Below are 25,669 nucleotides of genomic sequence, written 5' to 3'. Positions count from 1 at the left end.
GTGTGTGTGTGCATATGAGAGAGGGGGTCAGACTCTCATTTGGCGCAAAGAGTGTGAAAGGGGTAGGGTCAAGAGAGGGCAAATCTCATTGCAATCCGGAATACTGCTGTAACACCCATCCTGTAACTGTCATTTCCAATTTTCATTCCTCCTTTCTATTGCCCCTCTTCCCTTTTCTGAGACAGAGAGGGAGAAAAAGAGAAACAGTTTATTGGGGAAGAACATTTCAATGTGGTAAAATTTATGACTTTTTGTACTTTACTGTACTAAATAAATGTCACTGGAACTCGGCTACAAATTTAGTTTTTAGGAATTGACAATCAATTTATTTAACTCCTGAGCCAAGATTAAGCAACAGTAAGGAGTGAGAACAGTGATTAAAGTAGATAATCACATTTCTTGCAGGTCACTCTTCAAAGATCTTGGAATTATCTCACTTCTAAGCATGTTTGCTTCTTAATGGCATTTGTTGCAGATCAATCAGTTTCACATGAAATGTGGTTCACACAAGCACACAACAAGATGCAAAAACAACTTTCAGTAAGACTTTGACTACTATTTAGATTCAGATTCTGTATTCTGGTACAAAGGTCTTAAACATGTTCCCACCAGACATTAAACATGACATTAGGAATGTTTTGCTGAGCACAACACACTTGACGCCAATGGCTGCTTCACAAATGATGTACCATCTGGATCTTTCCCCCAATACAAGCTTCCATAAATTACATAGATGGCAATCGTCCTTACAACATATACTTCTATCATGCAATACTACCAGTTTCAGTTTCTGCTAGTTCCAATCCCACACCCACTTCTACCTCTGTCCAGCCTTCCTTCATTCTATACTCTCACCTTTCTCTCTACAGCCCTCTCTTCTTCAGTTCTACCTCCCTCTTCCAACTGATTTCTCCATTTCATTGTATTTATTTTTTATTTATTTATCAGGTTCTGTGTAATGGTGCCAGTTAAAACTATCTAGTCATGGAATAACAGTTCATAGTTTATAGAATGCTGACTAGAAGACTTATAAACAAGTAAGAAAGAATTAATAAAACATGAAACAAGGAGAGTGAATGAATAAATAAATAAATAATGCATTACAGAGAAAAGAATAAAAGGAGGGTGCCACAAGAAAACCTTTAAACTTGATTTTGAATACTTGGAGTTTATCATTCATTTTTTTTAGTTTTTCTGGAAGTCTATTAAAAATGAAACCTGCTGAACAGTACAAACACTGCTGTACTGTGTTAATGAAGTGTTATCCAAGTGCATATCATTTTTCCATCTACTATGCACTGAATGAATGTTGCTGTTTCTTCTCTCTGTCCATTTCTGGGCTAAGAATATTCTTGGTGAGTGCACAGTGTTCGTCCAAAATATAACAAATATGAGGCAATAGAGTGAAAGTATGCAAAGTGTTCAAGACAGTGGAGATCATTCTTATGGTGAAGGTAGCATCATTCATTTTCTGCACAAGATCATCAATATGATACTTCCAAGAAAGCTTTCTATCTACTAACAATCCTAAGAATTAAAAATGGTTTCAACTTCTTTAACTGTTGGACAACCTGTAGAAGAAAAAAATTTAGTTTTTACAAGTGCTCTATGTCAGCTATTGTGTGCACTGCATTTTGTCACATTTAAGTATCAATTTGGTCTGTGAAAGACACTTGCTGATGTTACTGACTACATCATTCATACTATGTTCCCCAGCTTTCACAATAACACCTGTGTCTGCTGCAAAGAGAACAATTTTTGTGTCATCTGTCATGTTTAGGCAGGTCACTGAAATATACCAAGAAAAGCAATGGACTTTCAAACCTCTTCTCTGACAATCTTCTGCTTCCTGCTTTCCAGATATGAAGTGGACTACTGTCAAACTTTTTATCCAAATCTTGTAATGTTCTAACAGATGCAAAAGTATAACCTGATCCACACAACCAAATGCTTTTGTTAAATCAAAGAACTCTATTATCGTCAACCTACCAGTCAGCAACAAATGCAACTATGCCCACCTGCACCAAGGCAAGCTCAATGATGCAACATTCCTATCCCTTCCACATGTTGCCTCTCCCTCCCAGGGATCAGTTTCTCTTTCTTCCAACCCTTCCTCCCTCTTACCAACTGCCAGAGACCCCTCATGAACTAAACCTCCATAAACCTTCCTCAGTCTAGCCATGAGCCTGTAGAAGTTGACATACGAAGTGTGTGAGAAAAGTAATGGGACTGACAACACTGTGAGCAATCTAGTAATGGCGTTTTGTTCTACTTGTGCAGAATGGTCTGTTCATACCTTCCAAAAGATCAGTCGAAGTCTCAGCTCCATACAGACAGTATGTGATTTTTCAGAGCACCATCAGTGAAGTTGGGTTTTTGTTGTGTGCCACAAAAATGGAACAGTGGAATTTAGAGTAAAATTATGCCATCAACTTGAGGAACCCATGAGTGTGACCTTCAAAAAGTTGAAACAGGCCTATGGGGAACATTCCTTATCAAGAGCACAAGCTTTTCGCTAGCAGAAATTGTTTTTGGAAGGCCAAGGACACAGTGGAGATGAACCCTGCTCGGAGAGACCTTCAACTTCAAAATCTGACAAAAATGTCAAAGGTGTGCATAGTCTTGTAATATCAGACCAACATTTAACAATATGGACGATGGGTGGCCTGTTAAACATAGACACTTTCATCATGCATGACATTTTTACTAAAGTTTTGCACATGTGAAAGGTTGGTGGCAAAAAAACCTCATAACTGAGCAGAAGTGCAATTGAAGAAATGTGTGCATTGATCTTCTTGAGAGGATTGCCAATGACCACAAATGGTTCAGTCATATGATCACAGATGATGAATCCTGGATTTTTTTTAGTATGATCCTCAGAAAGCTGCAAAGAAATGAGTGGCACATTGAGACATCTCCTCAACCAAAAAAAAAAAAAAAAAGGTCAAATGAGCAAATCAAGGATAACAATAAGTCTGATTTGCTTTTTTGACACTAGGGGTATCATGGATAAAGAATTTGTTCCTCCAGGAGAAACTGTCAACCGACTGTTTTACAAATATGTCTTCACAAGGCTCAGGGAAAGGGTGAATCGAATGAGACCAGACACTGCAGAGAAGTGGATGTTGCATCATGACAATGCCCCACATCACACAACCACTTTCACCATGCATTTTTGACCACCAGAGGCACTTTTGTTGTTCCACAGCCTTCCTATTCACCTGATCCAAGTCCTTGTAACTTTTTTCTTTTCCTGAAATTAAAAAAAGTGTCTTAAAAGGCACCATTTTCAGACTCTGGAGAACATTCAAAAGAATGTGACCGACATGTTGAAGTGCCTACCAGCTGAAGCCTTACAGAACTGCTACCGAGACTGGGAACAATGACGCCACTGGTGTACAGCTGCTGAAGAGAATTTCTTTGAAAGGGACAATAAAAACTTTGGTAGATAAAAACTGAGTCACATTACTTTTCTCACACATCTCGTAGGTGACATACACTAAAACTGGTTCTATCCTGTTGTAACGATCTTATATTTTTGAACGTTACTTAACTTTATTTAACTTAACTTGGCCTGATGTTCATAGATGATTGATGAGAACTTCATGAAAGTTTCGAGCTTCACAAAATTATTTATTGACATTAGTTGACAACTGAACTGCACAGACTCCTGAGGTAAACAGAAACACTGACTGACTGTCTTCACTGACTGACCTCCATGCAGCCTCGCTGCATCGCTATAAATACAATTTTTAACAATTGCTACATTGTTAATTTATTGCAAAATGTAGTTAATTTATTGCAAAATGTAACTTACAATTAAAAACAATTTTATCTAAACTAACTGCTATTACATTTGTTCATATTATAACATATAATGTAGAACAACATATTATATTTTATTATCATCTTTGGTCTTTTGTGTGAAAATTAATTTACAATCTGATTTCAACAATTATTTTTATTTTACTTTAATTTCATAATTATTGATTGCACGAATTTCGTTGCTAACATTAGTTCAAGGTACACACATCGTGCTTCATCAGATTATATAAATCAAATACACACCTGTTGTCTTATATGCTGGAGTTTTGTAAATTTGGGTAGTGTAACTAACAATAGGTAATTATCTGCATAATTGAGAAGCACCATTAATTGCAATGAATTACGTAAAAATGAATAACAAATGAATTTGCATCACTGTATAACAATTGTTATTTTCATTAGAATCGAAATGACATTTTTTGTGTTAACTAATGTGCCAACTGCAATTATGGTAATTAGAGGCATTAGTTATTTATGCCAACATTTCCACAGACTCTTAATATTTGTTGATAAACATTTATTGCTTCAATTTCACAATCTGATTTTTAATATGTCAAATGTATATAATTTTGTTAATGACAACAATCTATTAACAATTACGAGAATGTACGTCATTCCAGAATATTCTATATGTGTTTACAAAGAATAATAGGTTTTTGGCAAACAGAACTGAACGATATCTATAAAAATACATGTAAAAGGCTCTAGGTAGCACTGAATCGTACAATAAATACATGGATGCATATTTAAAAAAAAAAAAAAAAAAAAAAAAAAAAAAAAAAAAAAAAATGGTGGTATCAGACAGTTCATAATAATCTTGGGGGAGGCTCCAGCGTTATACTGTTCACCTGAGACTGTAAAATTAAAGATAAAACCTTCATTGTATCACCTTTGTGAGTCACAGCATAGAACTTCTTCCTACCTGTTCTGTGCTGTGACCTTGCTGATGTAGTCCCTCGTGGCCAATACCGTAGTGTATTGGAAACATCCGGAGCTGCAAAAATTCTAACTTTGTGGCTATGATTGGATGTGAGGGTAATCTAATCTACTTTAACAATATTCTGGTATGCCATTAATGTGCATTTATTGACAAAGACTGTAAAATAGTCACAATTACCTAGTCAGTTACAATTCATTTCAACGACTAGGGAAAATTGTGAGCATGGTTTACAAAGATCAGGCCTGGAGTACATCCTAATGCTGGCTAACTTGCTTGGTGTGTTATAGAAATCACTACCAAAAACTGTATGACATCAGAAGGATCTGTACATTGTCAGTAGCATATTTAACCATCATTTGGTCTATGCACCAAGTAGAAAATGATTATAGTATCACAATATATGAAGCTAAAATGAAAATAATGTCATACCATGGTAAGGAGCATTTAAGAGCAAAAATGATAAATAATGGTAAACCGCTAGAACAAATACATGCTTTTAAGTACCTGAAATGAGAGATCTTACATTACAGCAAATGATCAAGAACACACTCTACAAACATTTCAACAGCTGGTAGGTACTATCAGTTACTCTCTCTACAAAAATCTGAGGAAAGGGGCAGTACTAAATTTTTATAAAGTGATCGCAGTACCAGTTCTGATATATGTGTCAGAGAGTTGGACTCTAGCTGTCAGTCAATGGAGGAGGACTGAAACAGTAGAAATGAGACTCATAAAACCAATAGCTCATTTCAAACTCATTAATCAGATAAAGAATAGTGAAATAAGAAATGAACTGGGTATCAGAAGCATACTTCAGAAAATGGAGGAGTACAGAAAGAAATGGCATGAACACATTCAAAGGACGTCAGATATACCTCAAGGAAAAAGACATGTTGGGCATCTTAAGAAGAGATGGAAAGATCAACTGCTGTCTACTTCAAACTGGAAGAGGCAAGGATGCCTATACCAAAACTGGATATGGTGACACTAATGATTCTTTTTACAATTAGTTCATTACATATCATACTAAGAGTAAACATTTAATGACTTTTAGACAGCCCCTAGCATTTATTATGACAAAAGTGATTCTAATAATTAATATTTGGTACATAAAAAGTCATAGTTTCATCCCTGAATCTTGAGAGGTCCCCAGCATTTGGGATTGCTAAGTTAAATAGAATCTCACCCCTCATTTGATATCTCACTGCACTATCAAACTCCAGCTTCGCTGCCTGTTTTTCAAGCAAGAGAAATGCCTTCTTACTCATCGCTCTAGTGATCTACATCACTGCTCAAGATAGTGAATTATTCATCTTAACTGCAGCAATCAAATAAAATGTCAAGAATAGCAAAAAAATGGTGTTGGAAATAAGAGAGACCTCACGCAGCTTGTCCCCTCATCCACTTCACATAATATAGCCTACCACTACAGTCAATCTGCAGTGATGGTGGTATATAGTTGTTGGCATGTAGCACTGTGTGTGTGTGTGTGTGTGTGTGTGTGTGGAGGGGGGGGGGGGGAGAAGGGGGGGCACGCGCATGAGCGCATATTTTGTACTACTTATGTCTGAATGAGAACATCACCAAGAAGCTTAAAAATGTTAAAGTCTTGCTAAGTAATCAATAGCTACATAAGCAGCTATTGACTATTTAATATCTTAATTATATGGTAAGTTCTATATACCAAAACAATCAGCAATCAGTAGCATAAAAGAAATTTAATTTTTTAAAAGGTTTCGGGCACTTAAGTGTAACCTTCTGAAGAAGGGTACTAAGTGCACAAAACCAGTTAAGGAATTAAATTTCTTTTATGCAGCTGGCTACTGATTATTTCAGTATATACAACCACAGTTACTGAGGATAGATAAAGTACAAAATACATGCTATTTAGTTGCCTTTACTCTTCCCATAATACATATATTCCACCTACACCTTTTCACTAAATAAATAAGAATGAATACAAAATAAGAAAGAATATATGAGAAGGAGCACATAAGGTAAAAGAAGTATCCACGACAGAAGAAAAAAGGTACAAGAGAAGCCAAAAGGTATAAAATTAAGTCTGCTCATTTCCTTGCTGTACAATTTCTATTGCAGTGAGAGTTCCCTCTGCAACACTTCCTATGAACATTCCTCCCACTTCCTCCTCTAGTTTACACACATGTAAAACATTCTTTATTAAAGGATAAGAGCCACCTCAGAGATTAACAGTGTCATGTACCACATTCTTTGGTCGCCACAATACCATGAAGCTGTCATTGAGAATGAATAAAATGGGATAGAAAGTCTATAATAGTAACACAAAATACAGACACAGAGCATTAGAAACCAGTGATTCGTTACTATATTGTGCTCGTCTACTGCCACTAAACATATCTGGGATGTGAAGAGCTATGTGACTAAGTTCCTTTCATCACTCCATATCAATAAATCATTTACGTGATTTCTTTTCTCAGAAAACCAAGAGAGAACTGTACAAAGTTGCAAACAATCCACGAAACAGTTATGTGAGAAAAACACCAGAGATTGACTCAAAGTGCTGTCTCCAATGAGGTACGCTGCTGCACCTCCTTTTCCTACGTACCACAAAAAATTACATCTGTTTGTCTTGCCAGATACCTGCCTGGCAGGAACTCTGTTAAAATCTGGTGTAAGTTTTAATGGTAGACTAGCTGATTGCTTCAATTATTGTTGGTCACATTCATGACAGTCTTTCTTAAGAAGCGTTGTTTCAGAAGTGAAATATTTCATGCATTTGGAATTTTAAACTTAGTTCTCCACTGCAGACAAAAGTGAAATCTTAGTTTAAACCACAAAGTGTATAAGCATTTAGTTCACAACTCAGTAAAATGGATCAGATCACAACAGAATGTAAACTTACACAACTGCATGGTCAGCTCTGTAGAGACTTTTCTAAATGAATAACAAATAAGCAGCTCACTAACACAGATAACAAAACATTGTTTTGTTTCAGGGTGCAAAAACAACTAAGGTCATACATGCCCATGTCAGAACTGTCGAACATGAAGACGGAAAAGGGGTTAAAAGTGACTACACGCTAAGCCCAATCGACAGAAGGAAAGACAGCTAAACACAGGGACTCTCTCTTGGAGAAAAGACCAGAAAATACCCCATAGAGACAATGGAGGTCCTGAACTAAAGATTAAATGATCTTTGACATATTGTTACGACAGATAAAAAGTAAAATGCGGTCGACAGCCTGCGCGTTGCTCACTAAAATGGCCATTCTGTCTGATTAAAATGTCAGTTCTTGTTAAATTGTGAGTTAGAAACTGTAAAAACTGAGTCTTACTGTGATTTAGCATCAAATTATTTTCCACAAGCCATGAACTTATGTCATGAACTACATTATTTGATAATGTTTCAATATTACACACAAGATCCTTCACTACCAGGGTGGTGTCATCAGCAAACAGAAATATTTTTGAATCACCTGTAATACTAGAAGGCATATCATTTATATAAATAAGAAACAGCAGTGGCCCCAGCACCGACCCTTGGGGAACGCCCCATTTAACAGTGCCCCATTGGGACTGAACATCATTACCACTCTCAATGTTGTGGAGGATTACCTTCTGCTTTCTGTTCTTAAAGTAGGAGGCGAACCAGTTGTAAGCTACTCCCCTTACTCCATAATGTTCCAACTTCTGCAGTAATATTTTGTGGTCAACACAGTCAAAAGGGCACTGAGAGAGTCAGAGCAAATGACGCAATTGAAAAGCCTGTGTTGCCAGGTGTACTGTGGGGCCTGATACAGGGCGAAGAGCTCCACTGTAAATATTGAGCAGTGTTCTGGAACCCAATACCGAAAATTGTCAGTGCCAATGACAAAGGCACACTTGACACCATGACCAGTCCAAGAGCCATCAGTGTACACAAAGGTACTTTCGTGAAGTTCCATGTGAAGGTCAAGAAATTTATATCAATAGAGTGAGTCTGGAGTAGTGTCCTTAGGAACTGAACGAAGTGCATGGTGAACATGGGCTGACACACAAAGCCAAGGCGATGAAAGGTTCACACCCATTAGGAAAGTGGCAGGTAGCATGAAGTTAAGCTGCTGAAGCAATAGCTGAAAGCGAACTCCAGGAGGTAACAGAGAAGAGGAAAATGCCCCATACTGGTGGTCCAGGAAGTCATCAGAGAAGGAGGCATAAGATGGTTGGCCAGGCATGGCAAACAAACAGCATGCATATCTGCTGAGGAGAACATCACGTTGGTATGACAGCAGGAGTTCATCAGCTTCTGCATACAGATTCTCAACCAGGCTAATGTAAAAGGCGCCAGTGGCCAAACAGATGCCACTGTTGTGGATTGCACTGAGACGGCATAAGATGGACGGATAGGCAGATGCATAAATGAAACACCCATAGTCTAGTTTCAAACGGACAAAGGATAAGTGCAAACAGAGGAGGCTGGTCCAACCCGTTCCTCAGGAAGTACTGCTGAGGACTTGTAGGATGTTGATGGACAGTATACAGCAGGCGACCATGCAAGACATGTGAGAGTAGCAAGCAAGTTTCCTGTCGAGCATGAGTCACAGGAATTTTGCAGTTTCTACAAACAGAAGATCAGCAGGCCCAAGATGTAACTATGGTCGAAGAAACAATTGCACCACCAGAAATTCATACAAATGGTTTTGGCAGTGGAAAACCAGAAGCCATATTCAACATTCCATGAGGAAAGATGATTCAAGACAATGCTGAAGATGCTGCCCAAGAAGACAAGTCCACGAAGAACTGCAATAGACGGCAAAATTGTCGACGATGCCCGGCAGGAGACAGGCCACATTAGGGTCAATGGCGACAGCACAGAGGACGATGCTCAGAACAGAAACCTGAGGCACATCGTTTTCCTGGATAAAGATGTCTGGCGAGGCATAACCCACTCGAACCTTGAAAACTTGGTCTTTTAAAAATTCCTGGAGGAAATGGGGCAAGGGGCCTTGGAAGCCCCATGCATATAGAGTATGGAGGATACCAGTCCTCTAGCAGGTGTCGTAGGCCTTCTCCAAATTGAAAAAACATGGCCACAATCTGGTATTTCCACAAAAAAAAAACATTCACAACAAGAATTGACAAAGTGACGAGATGGTCAACTGCAGAACGGTGGACTCAAAATTAATATTGTGTAGTGGTAAGTAAATTGCGAGACTCGAGCCATAATACCAGCTGGACACAGAGCATATGTTCCATCACCTTGCAAACAAAATTGGAGAGAAATGGGACAGTAGCTAGAAGGAAGATGTTTGTCCTTACCAGGTTTAAGCATGGGTAGGACAAGGGCTTCATGCCAGCGTTGGGAAACATGCTCTCTGTCCAGATGCGATTGTACTTATGAAGGAGAAAGTACTTCCCCGCAAGAGAAAGGTGCTGCAACATCTGAATGAGAAATGAGAACATCATCCGACCCTGGGTGGAGGATCGGGTGAAGTGAGAGCATGGTCTAGCTCTCTCATAGTAAAAGCGGCATTGTAGCACGCACGATTCTGAGAAAAGGATGGTTTTGTCTGAGCTGCCTCCACTTGTTTCCGATGAAAGAAAGCAGGGTGATAGTGGGTGGAACTTGAAATCTCTGCAAAATAGCGACCTAAGGTGTTGGAGATAGCAAAAGGATCCACTATGATATCATCTGCTACAGTCTGGCCAGAAATTGGGAAATGGACCTTGGTCCCAGAGAGCCAGCAGAGATTGGCCTATATGATGGAAGAGAAAGTGGAACTGTTGAAAGAACTAATAAATGAAATTCTGCTAGCACTTTTACTACCCTGAAGAATACAATGAAACAGCACATGCAACTTTTTATAACGAATACAGTTCGCCATTGTAGAATTATGCTTAAAAATGCAGAGAGCACGTCTCCACACATGAATTGTGTCGTGGCACACCTCAGTCCACCAAGGGACTGGGACATGGTGCAGTAAAGACAAAATGCGAGGAATGGAACATTCTGCAGTGGTAAGGATAACATTGGTAAGGTATCCAGCCTGGTCATCAGAACAGGGGAAACGTTGTTCACCAAAGGTTGCCAGGGAGGAATAAAGCCTCCAGTCAGCCTTAGAAAGCTGCCATTTGGTTGGATTTCCACATAGGTGGGGTAGGAGTCAGCAAACGGATAGCACACAGGAAATGTTTGCTCAAGTACATGTCAGAGAGAACAGTCCACTCGAGACAACAGGCAAACTGGGCAGTGCAGAATGAAAGATCCAAATGGGAACAGGTGTGTGTGAAGACTGAAAGGAACATGGGTGCTCCAGTGTTAAGGTAGATGAATTGAGTTGATTGAGAAGGACAACCAAGAGGGCACCTCTCTGACAGGTTCTGGGAGAGCCTCAAAGGGGATGGTGCGCAACAGTGTCACTGAGCAGCAAAAAGGGGTCAGGAGTTGCCCAATAAGCTGGAGAAAGTCTGCCCTAGTGACACTGAATGATGGTGGGATGCAAATGATACAATGAGTAAACATGAAGCAAGGATGGAAAATGTAGACTGCAACAACTTGCAGCTGTATGTTCAGGGAGATGGTCTGACTATGATCATCATCCCGGACAAGCAGCATGACTGCCCCTGCCCCATGAGATGGAATGTCATCCTCATGGGGTTAGATCAAAGCAGATCTGAATGAAATGTGGAATGTCAAAGTGGTTGCGAGGATGCAATTTGGTTTCCTAGAGGCAGAGAACAAGTGGATGCTGTGATTCCAAGAGAAGATGTAATTCCTCCTTCTTGGATCTAAGGCGAACGAATGTTCCATTGGAGAAGTCATGAGGAGGAAAGGGGTAGAGGGAAAGAATGAGGGGTTCTCACCTCAGAGTTTGCCGAGTGGCCAGTCTTCAACAACTTTCTGCTACAGGGCACAAAGGCTGGAGGATCCTGCTTCATGAGATCTACATATCACCATTCTCCCTCAGTCAGTCTGTGGAGTCCATGGCAGAAAAATAGTTGGCGGTGTGCACCAGTGGTATGGAAGTCTGCCAGGTAAGGGCATCATCTGGTGACACTGTTGAAGAGGATCTCAGAGTTGACGAAATTCTTTGATTTCTTAGAGCCTTTGCAGTTGGCAAATGATGATTCAGATATTTGTTGGCTGGAGCAATGTAAAAAGTCTTCACGAGAGTGTTCCTCCCATCCTTTCTGGCCACCTTGTTGTGTAGCACATGATTTCGGCATGTGAGGCAAAAACTTTGTGGTTTGTCGCACAGTTGGAGGAGAAGGAGATGAGGATGTTTCAGCGACACTGGGCAATTTTATAACTGCAGAGCTGAATTTGAGGTCACATGTCTGCGTGGCCATGTCCTTCAGGGAGGGAAATGAACCAAGAATGATACTGTAAGTGCTGGACGGTAAAAGGCAGGGTTTCTGACTAGCCAACAATTTGTGAGCTACAGTCGGGCACCTTTTCCTTCATCTGGATCTCCTGGATGGCCCAGTCATCATGATAAATGGGGCAGTTTTGAGAGAAGGCTGCATGGTCGCCATTGCAATTGATACAGTGGGAAGAAGGAGGAGGACAATCGCCCTCCTGAGTGTCCCTACCACAGGTTACACATTTGGCTGTATGTTGACAGGACATTCAAGTGTGGTCAAAACAATGACACTGGTAGCAGTACATAGGGTTTGGATTGTACGGTCAGACTGTAATAACTTCATAGCCTGCCTTGATCTTTGATGGAAGCACTACTCTATCAGAAAAACGGTGCATGTTGAAACTCAGATGCACATGGGCATCTAGATGCTTCTACCTTTTTCATCATTGGATGGAGTGCAATGACACTGAGATCAGGGAGGTAAATTTGTATTTCTGCCTTGGTCAGACCATCAAGCAGCTTAGTGTAAATAACACCATGTGACGAATATGGGCCTCGACACATACAGGATAGCTGTGGAGGAGCGAAGCTGCAAGCAGTTGTCATACCTGAAAAATCACAGGTAGTCTCCAAAAGCAAGGTGCCTCGAGCATAAATGAGAGCAGGATTTCATAGGGCCAGCAACTGCATCAATACCTTTCTGAATAATAACTGGACTAACCATAGAAAAGGACTGACTGTCTTCAGTACGCACAACCATGAGGAACTGAGGTGCAGCTGGGAAGGTCTTTGAATCATTAGTCTCATTGCGTTTATGTTTAGAAGATGTAGACCAAGAAGAAGATGTTTGGCTCATTGCAAGAAAATCCCCTGTGATTGGCAGCGTCTCTGACGGCGCGCTGCTTCCAACTGCCCTCCCCTCTCCCTTCCTCAAGAGTGCGGCTCAGCCACCTTTGGTGATTATTCACACCTCAGGTCACAAATCTCGAACTCCTGGGAAGGTAACAGCTCAGCCAGCCACGCCTCCCTGGGCCTGGCCTGTACCATGGCGTACATGCAAACCCTACCTGTCAACCTGGGGCTGGGAATTATGCTTTACCCAGTCACCTGTTATGCGTGGGTGGACCTTCAGGAGTGCGCAGGGAGGAAGAAGAAGAAAAAGAGGAACCTCAAATGCCAAAGCGGAGGAAGGATAGGAGAAGGGAATAAATAAACAAAAAAGGAATGAAAAAATAGTGAGGGGACTGTTCTGATGTAAGGCTACTGAAAGGGCAGAACACATTCCCAAAAATATCCCAGACATGTTGCCAAGGAAGGGGAAAAAGAATAGCAAGAGGATAGACATGCAGCATGGAACGGAAAAGATGCTGCGAAGGCTGGGGCCCTGTGGTAGCCAAGCACGAACTCACCAAAAGAGTGGTGAGCCCCCTCGGGGGGATAACAAAACCCTATAGTAATACCATGGCAACAGATGCTACTAGTATGTGGGAATTAATTAACTATGACATTAACACAAAAGCAAGTTTCAAAGCGTATCAGACAACTAACTTACAAGCAGTATCAATTATTCATCTTCTTGCGTGGTTCACAGCTTCATCCAAGAACTTGGAATTCACAACAGTTAAACAGCTTGCAAGTCAGATGTCTTGTTTGACACTGTCTCGTGTAGGGAGTGTGTTCATTTGTGCGTTTATGAATTAAGGAAATACAGTACAAATTTACAATGGAAATTACTACTGTGAAAGAAATGGCTAATAAAGAATGAAGTTACACTACAAAGGAAGGAAAATTAGGATTTAACATTCTATTTATGCAGAGGCCATTATCAACAGAATACAGGCTCTACTTAAAAAACTTTCTCATTGTTCACCAATACTGGTTTAAGGAAACTATAGAAACCTACATCTGGATGATTCAACAAGTATCTGAACTCTGCTGCTCAAAAACCTTAAGTCCAATACCTTCAGAACTGCACCAATCTATGTGTTACTAGTATTATAATCAGTATACATACTGAAGTGATTAAAAATTCTGAATTGTAGAATATAAAACTCCCACAGAAGACAATGTGTGAAACATGTAATGCAGATTAAATTCATATTAGTCATAGCAAGCACCCAGAATGAAGACATTCAGAACTAAGTAATAGAAGAAGGGACTCGTAATTTAATGTTATCTCATATAAATATGTCACAGAGTTCTGATTTTAAAGACAACCATTAAATAAAATATTTCACACAGTGGTGTATTAAAAAAATGCACAGCGATAACTGAGATCTTTATAACTGCCACTGTGTCATCTAATATGTGGCATCTATGTGTGCAACAGAGACTGACATGAATTACTGCTGTGGAGTGTAATGGTTTTTCTTACTTTGCTGCTGGAATGCTACATTTCTCACTGAGCCATCACAGCATCATGTTAGACAGTTTATATATTAATAATGTCTACAGAATTAATCCTTCCCCAAGAAATTTTGAAGTTACTATTTGGTTAATACAATTTATAAATTCATTTCTTCCATTATGACATTACTGCTTCATAATGAACTTTTTTACTCCTATCATTTTGTGTAATAAATGTAGTAATTGAACAAAGAGAGAAAACTTTTGACTCTTTCAGTTTCAAGATACATCAAATGAAATATTAAATTAAATATGCAAATAAAAGAAAACTTAGTCTGTCCGCCATTTGCTGCTTTTCTCAAAAAATGATAACTGGTTGAACACTACAAAAAAATCGCAAGTGTTCTCCTTCTAATCCTGATTTTTCAAAACTCTGCTCAAAAATAATGTTGTAATCGGGGTCATGCCACTATTTTGGCATTACCAATAGTCAGTGCTAAAGGGTGAAAACTGAGGTTGAAGAACTCTGTGTTTTACGTTAATCTGTCTGTTTTCGAAGTCTACAAGCAGATAAAAGCATATTATGTATGAACAGGCAGCAGATCAACTACTTTCCATTCTTACTGTATACTACGAATGAATTGTTAAGTTTTTAATTTACTACTGTTACCATAAGTTCCTTTCCTTTTAATTATTTCATCAAAATGGTAGACAAATTTTTAATCTTTTAAAAATTGTGAGTCACTGTAATTCATTGCTACATCACTTTGTAGAAATCAAGCAATGGAAACTCCAGATAGGGATATCAACAATGTGGAAAAGACAGTTTACTACTTATTGTTAAGGAGATGCATCAGGCTGCAGACACACACAATTAAAAGAAACTCACATAAAACTTTCAGCCACAGCCTTTGTCCATAAAAGAGTGAGACACGGACACACAGGGACACACTGATACACACGGGACACATAGACAAGGACATGGACACAGACACATGCACACACGTACATGGCTGCCAACTCCAGCATCTTTGTAAAAATATTTCCACGCTAGGGTTCAGGCCATTCTGCAATACAATGGATGTCCAGAGTGAAACTATTTTACACACCAGTTGGGGGCAAGTCTTGCGAGAGACTATGGTATACACCAGGTGGGGGGAAAGACTTGTACATGGCACATACACATGTACCTTAAGCCACGACACACAGCAACAGAGACATTATTGCCTCCGCAATGATGTATCAATTCCTGTTCCACATGTTTGATGCTATTTTTTGTTGGCATTGTTATTTATTTATTTTTATTTATTTATGTATTGTTCCGTGGGACCACATTTAGGAGAAGTCTCCATGGTCATGGAACGAGTCAATACATGAAATTATAACATGATTGTAGAAACAGATAAAATGAAATATAAGAAACATATTCAGGCGACAAGTCGTTAGTTTAAATAAAGAAAATCAAGAATGTAACACTGGAATTTGCTTAATTTTTTAGCTCTTCCAGGAGCTCCTCGACAGAATAGGAGTGAGCCATGAGGAAACTCTTCAGTTTAGACTTAAAAGAGTTTGGGCTACTGCTAAGATTTTTGAGTTCTTGTGGTAGCTTATTGAAAATGAATGCAGCAGAATACTGTACTCCTTTCTGCACAAGAGTCAAGGAAGTGCATTCCACATGCAGATTTGATTTCTGCCTAGTATTAACTGAGTGAAAGCTGCTAACTCTTGGGAATAAGCTAATATTGCTAACAACAAACGACATTAAAGAAAATACATACTGTGAGGGCAATGTCAAAATTCCCAGACTATTGAATAGGGGTCGAACTTACACCATACATAGCTCGAACAGCCCGTTTTTGAGCCAAAAATACCCTTTTTGAATCAGAAGAATTACCCCAAAAAATAATACCATATGACATAAGCGTATGAAAATATGCGAAGTATACTACTTTTCGTGTTGAAATGTCACTTATTTCAGATACTGTTCTAATGGAAAATAAAGCGGCATTTAGTTTCTGAACAAGATCCTGAACATGGGCTTTCCACAACAGCTTACTATCTATCCGTACGCCTAGGAACTTGAACTGTACTGTCTCGCTTATAACATGCCCATTCTGTCTGATTAAAATGTCAGTTCTTGTTGAATTGTGAGTTAGAAACTGTAAAAACTGAGTCTTACTGTGATTTAGCATCAAATTATTTTCCACAAGCCATGAACTTATATCATGAACTACATTATTTGATAATGTTTCAATATTACACACAAGATTCTTCACTACCAGGGTGGTGTCATCAGCAAACAGAAATATTTTTGAATCACCTGTAATACTAGAAGGCATATCATTTATATAAATAAGAAACAGCAGTGGCCCCAGCACCGACCCTTGGGGAACGCCCCATTTAACAGTGCCCCATTGGGACTGAACATCATTACCACTCTCAATGTTGCGGAGGATTACCTTCTGCTTTCTGTTCTTAAAGTAGGAGGCGAACCAGTTGTAAGCTACTCCCCTTACTCCATAATGTTCCAACTTCTGCAGTAATATTTTGTGGTCAACACAGTCAAAAGCCTTCGTTAAATCAAAGAAAACACCTAACGTTCGCAACCTTTTATTTAATCCGTCCAAAACCTCACAGAGAAAAGAGACTATAGCATTTTCAGTTGTTAAGCCATTTCTAAAACCAAACTGTACATTTGACAGCAAATTATGTGAACTTAAATGCTGCAGTAACCTTGTATATACAACCCTCTCGATAACTTTAGCAAACACCGATGGCATAGAAATAGGTCTATAATTGTCAACATTATCCCTGTCTCCCTTTTTATAAAGTGGCTTCACTACCGAGTACTTTAATCGATCAGGAAACCGACCACTCCTAAAGGAAAAGTTACAGATATGGCTAAGTACTGAGCTAACATACGTGGAACAATACTTCAGCATTCTGCTAGATACCCCGTCATATCCATGAGAGTTCTTGGTCTTTAGTGATTTAATTATTAACTCAATCTCCCTCTTGTCAGTATCATGGAGGAGCATTTCAGGTAACAGTCTCGGAACACTTTTTTCTAAGAGCGCTATATGATTCCCTGTTGGGACTAGGTTTCTGTTTAGTTCACCTGCTATATTCAGAAAGTGATTATTAAGTACTGTACATATATGCGACTTATCAGTAACACGGACATCCCCACTACGCACTGATTCTATATTCTCGACCTGTCTCTGCAGACCAGCCACTTCCTTTACGACTGACCATATGGTTTTAATTTTATCCTGAGACTTAGCTATTCTATCTGCATACCACATACTTTTTGCCTTCCTAATAACTTTTTTAAGCACCTTACAATACTGTTTGTAATGGGCTGCTGCATTTAGATTTTGACTGTTTCTAACATTTTGATATAATTTCCACTTTGTTCTACAAGATATTCTTATCCCTTTAGTCAGCCACCCAGGCTGCCTGTTTGTGCTAGTACCCTGTTTTGAACGTTCTAACAGAAAGCAACTTTCAAAGAGCACGAGAAAAGTCTTGAGGAAAGCATTATATTTATCGTCTACTGTATCAGCACTATAAACATCTTGCCACTCTTGTTCCTTGATAAGGTTTACAAAAGTCTGTACAGCAACTGGATCAGCTTTCCTAAAAAGTTGGTAACTATATTTAACATGTGTTGCAGCGCAAAAATCTTTTAGACTTAAAATTTGTGCATCATGATCTGAAAGGCCATTCACCTTTTTGCTAACAGAATGCCCTTCCAATAATGACGAATGAACAAAAATATTGTCTATGGTTGTTCTACTGTTCCCTTGCACTCTCGTTGGAAAGAATACGGTTTGCATAAGATTATATGAATTAAGGAGGTCTACCAGCATCCTTTTCCTTGCACAATCACTTATACAATTAATATTGAAGTCACCACATATAACTAACTTTTTGTATTTCCTATAAAGTGAACCAAGAACCTCCTCTAGCTTTAGCAAAAATGTTGTGAAATCGGAGTCTGGGGATCTATAAATAACAACAGTAAGAAGTTTTGCTCCACTAAATTTAACCACACCTGCACAACATTCAAACACCTTTTCAGTGCAGTACTTTGAAACATCAATTGACTCAAATGGGATACCGTTTTTCACATACATGGCTACTCCCCCACACCGCAAAGAGCTCCTAGAAAAGCTGCCAGCCAACCTGTATCCTGGTAAAGGAAGCCTCTGAATTATCTCCTTGTTTAAGAAGTGTTCAGATATACCAATAATTTCGGAGTCAACATCTACAAGCAGTTCACTAACTTTATCTCTAATACCTTGTATATTTTGATGAAATATACTAATTCCCTCATTAATCGGATACCCAAGCTTTGTAGAAAGTGGTTTCTTTGTTAGAGAGACTTCCCTTAAGCAGGAATACCTATCAGCTGACTTCAATCTAAAAAAGGTACAGCTCCAACACCCACAACTACCGGAATTTTCCCATGAGTGATCCCACCACCCCCACCTATGCTGTCACCTATAAGTTTTGCCAACCTCCCCTTCCCATACCTGTTGAGGTGCAGGCCATGTCTAGTCAGTAACTTAAAATAGCATTCATCACTTCTTCCATTTTCACTAAAAATTGCATTGTTTAAAACCAATGCAAATTTTACTAATAAAAATCACTTCTTTTTTAAAAATGGTTTATTTAAAAACAAATAAATTAATCACTATGGCTATGGTTAATTGATACTTCAATTGTTTACTCAGTTATTAGCAAAAAATAAAAAACACCTGTTACAGCCAAGATCAAACAAATCCAATAAATACCAGTTATTCAGAACTAAAGTATCAGTATCAGTTTTAACCGACTGGTTTTCCCCATCCCTAGCATGAGAACAGCCTGCCTAGTGGCTCACAGGCAGGGATGTCACCAGGAGAGCGATGCATGTGCAACTTGTTATGTTCCACAGTGAAAGCAGCTGTCCTGCTTGTCATGGTTTGAAAACACATATTTATTTTTGCCCATACTTTCAGTTCAATCACTTTTCGAAATAAAATACATTTTTTTAATTGCATGGCCACAAATAGAAAATACACACATGATACAGGTAGTAAGCAAAGACCATATATTATTTATCAAATATCTATTAAAAATTTTCATTTAAACTTGCACAGAAGTGCGAAGCACATCCAGTAAGTGCAAAAAAGAAAGAAACATTTTTTACATCAATCAACATATTTTTAAATGTCTCTTTAAGTCAGTAACTTCGGGGTGAAACTACTGGTTATCAAAAAGATAGCTCCAGTCAAATGAACATTGATCAGACTACTCTTAGCTTTGATTTCATTATTGAAATAACACTTTCAAACATACCTGTGGTTCCAAAATACTACAACTTGAGCAGCTATTTTAAACAACAATGGGAACTGTTCACAAGAAAAATTCTTGTAGATATCAAACTTCTCTACAATGCTAAATGTCTCCCTCACTATACGATTACATAAATGATTACACACGAAAACAATGAGCTCCAACTCAGTTTCAGGATGCACATTTACACTGTACACTTCAAAAGCAGGCAGAAAAATATTACAGTCAGATTCGAACTGATTTTAGTCATTAAATCTATTGTTGAATTTTCTCCCAGAGCCTGTAGCACAGTAACAAATTCATTGACATATTAGTTTAGTGTCACCTCTTCCAGAGTTTCGCTTAAGTTTTAAAAAGCGCTTGCACGAACTGTCTCAAAGTTGCTCTTTTGCTCAGAAAGCAAAACAGTGGAAAGTATTTTGATATCATCAAGCTCTTTCACTGTCTTTCCTTTCACATTCACATATAGCAGTAGTTGAAAAAAATGTCTGAAAACATCTCTACCCAACCAGTGTACTTCGCAAAAATAAGGCACGTTGCCATTTTCATAGGCAAGTTCACCCAGGAGAGATGTGAACTGCTGATGCCCCAAAATGTCAATGACACCATTTGTGTTGGCACATTTTGAAGCAGATTGATGTGATGTAGAATGCAATGTATTACTGTTATTTCCAGCTGAATACAAATGTCTTTCAAAAATTTTTTTCCCCACAAAAGTAATGACATAGTGGGAGCCCCATCCATTACAATCAACAAATAAGCAACAAAGCTCACATTCATTGACTGTTTTCTAAGCATGAAATATGTCATTGGCAGTAACTGCGACACACACTGGGATCAAACAATCATCTCCTGGACTGAAAATATTGAGATGAAATGGAAAAAGGTCAAGAGTACTGTACAACACATCTTGGGAAACTATATGCCAAGAAAAATTGTGAGGGATGGAAGAGATCCACTGTGGTTTGACAAGAATGTTAAAAAGATGCTCTGAAAGTAAAGAGAGTTTCACTGCAGATTATGACATAGCCAAAACCTTATGGACAGACAAAAACTGAATGAAACAAAAATTAATGCAAGAAGAACCATGCATGAAGTGTTCAATGAGTTCAAAACTTAAATTCTATTCACTGATCTGATAAAAAATCCTAAAAAGTTTTGGTCTTTTGTTAAATCAGTAAATGGATCACAGCCAAGTATCCAGCTGCACTGTGATAACAATAGCATCAAAACAGTGGATGACAGAGAAGTCCGAGTTATTAAACTCCTTTTTTTCCTAAAATGTTTCATAGACGAAGATGGTACTGCAGTTCCTCCTTTAAATTGCCATACAAACATCAAAATGACAACTGAAATCATTCAACAATTCCACACAGAGCTTGTGAAAGAACTCACACCTCTTCTAGAAGCAGTGTACTGTATGTCACAGTAGAAACAGAGTGGCACTGGAGAAGAAAGGTGTTTCTAAGAACAGGAAAAACGTACAGTTTATTTCCAGCTGAATACCAACTTCTTTCAAAATCTTTTTTCCCCACGAGAGCAATGACATAGTGGGAGTGTCCATTATGATCAACTACACTTTTCCCCACAAAGGTCACATTCATTGATTGTGTTTTCTAAGCATGAAATATGTCATCAAAAATATGCACAAAACTATACAGCTACATTGTTCACATCAGTATGTTGTAAAATTTTGCAACATGTTTTAAGCTTTTTTATTATGACATTTCTGGAGATCAAAAATCTTCTCCACAGGAATCAATGTAGATTCTACAAACAATGATCATGTGAAGTCCAGATCACTCTGTTCAACCACAAGAATAAGGCAATAATAAATACCACTGCTAAGGTTGACACCTTTTCAACTGAAGATTTCTCTCCTTTAAAAATGAAATGCTGTCTTCTGTTTACTAGGCTCTCTTCAATCCAGCCATACAGCTGACCTGACATTCTGCACACTTGCCTTTCATTCATTAGCAGCCAGCACAGACCTGCATCAAAGGAACATGGCATCAACCTGAGTGCTGGTATCTGGCGTTGTCTTATTCTTGTGGATGAACAGAGAGATGTGGATTTCACATGCATGTTGTTTGTCACACAAGGAATACTATCTGAATGGAATCTGAAAGGCCCAATGGTACTGACCGACCACTGTGTCACCTTCAGCCGTTAGGTGTTAGTGGATGTGGATATGGAGGGGCATGTGGTCAGCCCACACCACTCTCCTACCATTGTCAGTTTTCGTGACTAGAGCCACTACTTCTCAATCAAGTTGCTTCTCAATTCGCCTCACACAGACTGAATGCACACTGCTTGCCAACAGCGATTGGCAGGCCTGGAAAGTCATCCATTCAAGTGCTAGCCAAAACCAATAGCGCTTAACTATGGTGATCCAATGGGAACTCTTGTTAGCACTAGGGTAAGGCCTTGGCAGGCAAAGAAAAACTGTGGTAAATTGGATGAATGAAGGTGGTACATAAAGCCTGAGTGCCAGTACTGTTCAAAACAAATTTGGCTTTGTTTATTCTGAATACAAACTGTACACATAGAAAAATACACGAATGACACGAGAGTTTACTGGAAGTAATGGTGACATTAAATGTGGATCTTTTGAGCTTTTTTCTGAAATCAAACAAAAGTTATTAGTGGTTGTGACACTGTCTCTCATGGCTGGATTTTAGATATTGCTGAGGATGCAGGTCCAAAAGAATCCAAAGTCAGATTAAAGGCTCCAGGAAATTTAATAAACATACATCTAGAAATATAAGTGAAATCTGCCATAAAAAGAAATGATTGCAATTGAAGTGACAAAAGCTTTTGTTACAAATTCACATAGTAAGCTCAGTAATCCTAATGAAACTTGTATGTACAATGTAGATCAGTCAAATTTTGAAACAGAACACTAATTCATAGAGGAAAAATGGTCAGAGGTAAATGAGCAATCCACATCTGAATTTACAAATTCATAAACAATAATTCCCATGATCAAACTAAATGGGTCATTATTAACAGTGTTATATGTTTGTCTTCAAGAACTGACTGGAAACTTGAGATCACTGTTCTACATATAAAATCTCTTTGTGGACACAGTGAAATTCTTTTACTGTATTTTTCATCTCTGAATCACACAAATAGTATTATAACTAATTTTCATTTGTTAGCAAATCACTGTGAAATCTGTGTAAAAAGAAAGAAAAGGGGAAAAAATAAATTATCAGGAAACTAAATTACAAATTGCTTCAGCTCTTCCTGACTGTGGAACATACAATTTTCCACAGTTATTGCTGATGGATTTATACACACCAATCTGTGCGGAAAAAAGGAGTAATAAAATATCAGGAAACTAAATTACACTTCGCTACAGCTCTTCCTGACTGTGGAATATATAATTTTCTACAGTGCTTGCTGGTGGATTTACACACACCACTTTGTGCCAAAGGCAATAACGTTATTGGAACATAACACAAGCTAGAGACTAGAAAAGGCAGATTCAGCCTTACTTAGGTAGTGTAAACTATCAATAAATAATGCTATATCCTTTAAGCATCAGTGTACTAGAAAAGTTGCAAAAATAATTTAAAATTTTGCTATCTGCAGAAAGTCATAATCTTGAAGAGAGACACTGGAGCAAATGGACAGTGAAATAAGAATTTCTCTTTACAAACAAAGTCTCAATGGACACTCAGTTCGGTGTTCACAATGCAGCACTACATTTTTGTTAAATTGGTTCCACAAAATAGGAGACTTCTTGTGAGAACAAAAATAGAAAAACTATTTTAGTTTAACAATATGACCAAACATAGGTTGTAGATAATAAGTCTGTTGCATATTTTATTTCAAATTAATACACTTTATTATTATTATTATTATTATTATTATTATTATTATTATTACCTCAACATTAAATATACAGAGCAACAAAACTAGCTCTTCCTACTGAGGGCAACATAACCAGTAGTTGTCAGTCATTTAAAATGATTTAATGAATCTTTCAGCACGATTGTCTATGATAGAGAAGAAACAAATCAAGAAGCCACCTTGTTCAGTTTCTTGGTGTGTTCTTTCTCCATCACAGACAATAATGGCAAAAGATTCATTAAATCTTTTTAAGTGACTATGATAACGACAACAACAACATCACAATAGATCCTCCATCGGGCATCTCCCAAGGTGGTGGATAGGGGAACACTTCCCAGATATTGGTGGTACTGTGGAAATGAAATATCCATAGTGGGATAAAATTAGCACTTTGTAGCTCGAAATCACAATTTTAAGTTTGGAACTGTTTTATAACAATTCACCCAATATACTTTCAAACAGCTGATACATGATGGAAACTTCTCTAAATAGAATACTCCAGGGAGTAGCCTGCAAAGCAAATCCTCCATCATAAAATGTGATGCAATTGGGTCAACTGATTTTGAAGACCCCAAACCAATATGCAACTCAGAATTACTGGAGATCCTGACCCTAATAACAAGTTAAAAGCATAAAGGAAGGGTTTTTCTGAAATGTCAAGAATCATCACACTTTTAAAACCAGGAAAATTAAAACAATTCTTAAAGCTCTGGATGAATACCAATTCAAACTCTCAGCTTTGCATGAAACTGGATTTATAGACAAGACCACTACGGAAACTGAAGGGTATACAGTTTTTAAGGGTGAAAATAGGTTGAATCCAATGAGGAAAGGGATCCCACATCTAGGGGGGGGGGGGGGGGGGGGGGGGGGGGAATCATTGTTCACAGCCAAATAGTGACTTGCAGTTCTTTTATTCACCAGGTGACCAACTTTCAATTTTAACTCTTTTGTGTGTAAACAAAATATATACTTCTAATAAATTGCCACTCCCCAATTAATGGCCATTATAAAAGAAATCACGAAAAAGTGGAGTGCTTCTGCGGAGGTCTAGAGCATGAAATGTCTAAAATTACTGGGAACAGTATCAAAATAATATTGTGCAACTTAAATGATGATGATGATGATAATAATTATTATTATTTAATTGTCATTAGGCCATTACAGCAATAGACTACATCACATGCATGAGATAATACAGTTGATAATTTACAAGAAACAACAGGTTAGCTATTAACATTGAAATTTTATGTTACAGTTAGTAAATTCCTTTATATCATAGAATGGGTGGGCAGGCAACTAGTCATTCAATGTTTGTTTGAACACTTGTTCTGATAAATATTGTACAGTTTGTGGAAGCTTGTTACGCAATTTGTGCCCATGAGTCCCTAGCTGTAAAGTAATTTTGGCAGTCTGTGGTATGCAGTACAAATGCATGTATTGCTTCTTGTGTTTTAACAATGTATATTTTCTCTGCATGTTGTTTTCAGTAAGTACTTCTTTTATAAATTAAAACATATACATTTATTACTGTCCAGATTTTTTGCTCACAAAACAAAGGTTTACAGTGTACCTTACACGAAGAACCAGTAGTTACCATAATAGCTTTCTTCTGCAGTATTAAGATGTCAGGCACACAACAAGATCCCCCCCCCATAAATTAATAGCATATGACATTACACACTGGAAAAATGGAAACATATATTTCAGGTACACATTCCATGAGTACACTGTAACACATAAATTACTCTAATAACTTACCACCCACCAGTATATTGCACACACTGCCCTGAAGATAACTTACCACTCAATTATGTCCACAAAAACTTGACCTGAATGCACTTATAGTGAGAGAGAAATAATATCGGAAAAAGGCTAGAGAATATCCAGCTCAGAAAATAATGAGTAAGGATGGAGAAAGGATTATAGAATTTAATCTCAAGTGAATGTCCACAACTTTTTAAAAACTCCCAAGAAAACAGAAAACATGGAAACTGTTGTTGACTTTTATCTCACAAACTTCCGTCCAGGACTAA

At 38.2% G+C, this 25,669-nt stretch overlaps 1 protein-coding gene across 5 annotated transcripts in view; it reads right to left on the bottom strand.

The window, feature by feature from the left end:
• The window catches only part of LOC124595355 (serine/threonine-protein phosphatase 6 regulatory ankyrin repeat subunit A-like), a 195,438-nt gene that overhangs the window by 61,996 nt on the left and 107,773 nt on the right, over window positions 1-25,669 (bottom strand). The gene's annotated exons all lie outside the window — the stretch shown is intronic.

Source organism: Schistocerca americana, chromosome 2, assembly GCF_021461395.2.
Source record: "Schistocerca americana isolate TAMUIC-IGC-003095 chromosome 2, iqSchAmer2.1, whole genome shotgun sequence".
NCBI lineage: Eukaryota > Metazoa > Arthropoda > Insecta > Orthoptera > Acrididae > Schistocerca > Schistocerca americana.
The sequence above is the reverse complement of the archived record's forward strand: the minus strand, read 5'-3'. Positions and strand labels throughout refer to the sequence as shown.